Source organism: Pongo pygmaeus, chromosome 17 (genome assembly GCF_028885625.2).
Source record: "Pongo pygmaeus isolate AG05252 chromosome 17, NHGRI_mPonPyg2-v2.0_pri, whole genome shotgun sequence".
NCBI classification, from domain to species: Eukaryota; Metazoa; Chordata; class Mammalia; order Primates; family Hominidae; genus Pongo; species Pongo pygmaeus.
The window spans coordinates 41867916-41871466 of record NC_072390.2 but is presented as its reverse complement, the minus strand read 5'-3'; the positions used below and the strand labels follow the sequence as shown (position 1 = coordinate 41871466).

At 41.7% G+C, this 3551-nt stretch overlaps 1 pseudogene; it reads left to right on the top strand.

Annotated features, from left to right (window-relative positions):
- The first annotated feature begins 1450 nt into the window (after nt 1-1450).
- Nucleotides 1451-3132, top strand: LOC129018769 (pre-mRNA-splicing factor RBM22-like; annotated as a pseudogene).
- Nucleotides 3133-3551: the final 419 nt, after the last annotated feature.

Below are 3551 nucleotides of genomic sequence, written 5' to 3'. Positions count from 1 at the left end.
ATTCTTTTCTAAGTTTACTGCTTTCTAACTACATTTGTTACATTTAGTGATGAACATTGTAAAACTTAACATATGGGCATCAAGTCCAATAAATGATGTTATTTTGGTGATCTTGGGAGTAAGAAATCTCCCCCACTCCCTGTTTTTATAGCTGACCTTTTCGGAAAGAAATCCCTTTTGAAAAGTCCCACTTTAATTTGTTATATTTTTCAAACTAGACTGTCACATATGCTCTAATGACACAGTATTTCTTAAAGCCCCAAAATGAAACCAACACCATTTCTGTGATTTTTAACATTCCTCAATGTGGTCTTATACATTGAGTACAATCTTCCTTAATAATGTACTGTTTTGTACATGTTTTCCTTTTAAGGGTGTTTGTACCCATCAGGATGGATCTTTTGCTACGCATATCAATAAAAAACATCTTGGAAAATGCTCCATTAGATATTACTTCAATGGAAAAGATCTCCTTGGTTAGAAGGGTTAGATGAAGTTCACAGAGAAGTTCTTTTGTGACTCCTAATATGGGGCTCAGTGGAGTTAAACACTTCTGTTACTTCATGAGAGCATTTCGTTTAGTGCTGAGCTGAAGTAAAGAAGTATGAAGCTTGGAAGATATACTTCTTCATTATTTTGCATTTGCAGTGTCCTCCCACACCTGATAGTAGGAACATCTGGATGCAAGTCTGTTTCTGCCCCAAATCAATGATCTATCATTTGTCTTTTAATGTCTCTAATCCTCGGCACACATTTATGAAAGATGGAGATTATGCTTGTTGATGCTTAAAATCCTGTCTAGCTGCAAATCATATATATGATAATGGACTGGTATCCAGCATATTTAAATAACTCTTACAACTCAATAACAAAATAAGAGGAGAAGAGGAAGGGCAGAGGGAAGGGGTGGGGTGCACTCAGCTCAGCTCCTGGAAGGCAAGTATATTCATAGCAAACCTGAACGGGCTGTGACAGGATCCCAGTCCCTTGCTGATCTGTGAGAAATCAAACTTCGGACACAACTAGTCACAAACGCAGCATTTCATGGAGACACAGTGTCACAATGACAAGGTTCCTGCTATCTGAATACAAATAGTGATGAGGGTAACACTGCTGCTTTGCTGCCAAACAGTATCTGCCATCATTTTTCTTCTATCTCCATTTATAAAAGATATGCACTAAAAAAAAGACAAAGCATACAGATCTTTATAAACTGAAAATCTCCTCTTTCATCCATTTCTCTCTACACTCACTTCTGTCTTGAAACTATTGTTAACAGGGAAATTAATCTCATATTGCATAAAGTCACTTATGAAGAAATGGGACTTCAAGGTCATCCATTTTACTATTCTTGCAGAAAAATCATGAAATTTAGGGCTGGGCCTGATGGGATTTGTAGTGGTCCTCTCTCCCACCTGGAAAGCTACCACTGCCTCCAGATGCTCTCAAGATGGTGACCTCTCTGCGTTTCCACACCTACAACAGGAAGAACTGGGAGGAAGCAGACTTCTGCATTCTGTGCTAGACATGTCTTGCAGAAAACCCAGATATCCAAATAACCAAGGAAAAGTGTGGGAAGGAATGCAAAATCTGTGCCAAACCATTCAGTGTTTGGCTGGTGCCCTGGAGCTTACATGCATTTCAAGAAGACTGAAGGGTACCAAAGCTGCAGCAAATTAACTAATTTCTGTCAGACCTGCCTCTTAGTGGCAGAGTATGGCCTGTCCATCCAGGTACATGATGCAGGACTATCCTTAAAAGATGACATGCCAAAGTTGGAGGTGAGCAAAAGTACTCCATTCAGAATATGGAAAGAGAGGTTTCTAACTCTGATGGAACACAGCCAGTTGGTCTGCTGGGGAAAGCCACATCTAGCAGTGACATGCTGAACAAACTAGCCCAGACCATATCCTACCACTTAAGAAATAAGGCCCACATTTGCTCCTTCTGGATGAAAGGAGAGAGTGAAAGAGGAGAGGCATGTCCATATAGGCATGAGAGGCCTGCAGATCCAGATGATACCGTTGCTGATAAGAATATTAAAGACCAGTATTATGGAATCAGTGATCCTGGAGCTGGAGCGTAGAAGCTTCTAAAGCAGGCTTTAACAATGCCTCATCTAGATCCACCAGGGGATAAGGCTATCACCACACTATATGTTGATGATCTGGAGGGTATCATTACTGAGACCAAGCTAACAAATCATCTCTACCTATGTAGAGAGACCTGGATGATCACTGTGCAGAGACAGCAGTGTGCTTTTATTTTTATTTAATTATTTTTATTTTTATTTTTATTTATTTTTATTTTTTGAGATGGAGTTTTGCTCTTTGTTGCCCAGGCTGGAGTACAGTGGCGTGATCTTGGCTCACTGCAACCTCTGCCTCACAGGTTCAAGCGATTCTCCCTCCTCAGCCTCCCAAGTAGCTGGGATTACAGGCATGTGCCACCATGCCCAACTAATTTTGTATTTTTAGTAGAGGTGGAATTTCACCATGTTGGTCAGGCTGGTCTCGAGCTCCTGACCTCAGGTGATCTGCCCTCCTCGGCCTCCCAAAGTGCTGGGATTTCAGGCATGAGCCACCAGGCCTGGCCAGCAGTGTGCTGCTTTCCCACAGGGCAGGCTGAAGAAGTGGCCACTGAGAAGTCCTTTAATAAATTGACTGTCAATGGCTGCAGGCTCATGGTAAAATGGGGAAGATCACAAGCAACCAAAGGAAAAGAAAAAAAGGACAGAACCACAGACTCTGGGATCCTGCTAGAGCTCATTCCAGCTCTGCTAGGAGCTCCTTCTCCTCCTGCAGCAGCAGAAGATGCATCTGTCAACTCCTTCCACCTACTCTCAAGTGGCCCTCCAGCTATGGTGAACATTGCCCCACCTCCACCCCCAGGACTTGGGCTACACATATTCTACACAACCGGACCACCTGCTCATTTCAAGAAGGCTCCAGGATCAATCTACTGTCTCAGGACCACTAGAGGATGGGAGCTCATGCCAGAAAACACAGCACTCCTGGCACGTTATCACTGCTCTGGACCTCTATGGGAAAAAAGGGGCACTTAAAAATCTCAATCAATGAATCCTGGAATGAATACACTTTTTTGTTTCTTTGTAGTTTCCTTGGCATCTGAATGTGTTCAGATATGTGCAGGTGAGAAATGACAGTCATGCTTTCCTATTGCATATTCAAACATCAGTGGACCTCAAATAAGCTGCCATCAAAACATCTGGTTGCTTTGATAACCTGACTAATAAAACCTACTCCCTGTTCCCCCCACCTCTATGGTCAACAAGGGGCTGGGTGAATTGAACAATCCAACAGAGTTCCCATCCTATGTATATGTTCATTTTGTTTCTTTTTAAGGGGGGATGGGGAATTGATCTGCAGTAAAAAAGCTTTTAAACATTCATAATAATAATAAAATGCGAACCTAATTTTAAAATGGGCAAAGTATCTGAATAGACATTTCTCAAAGAGCATATACAAATGATAAAATATGTATCACTAATAGTGCTCAACATTTTCAGTCACTAGGGAAATGCAAATCCA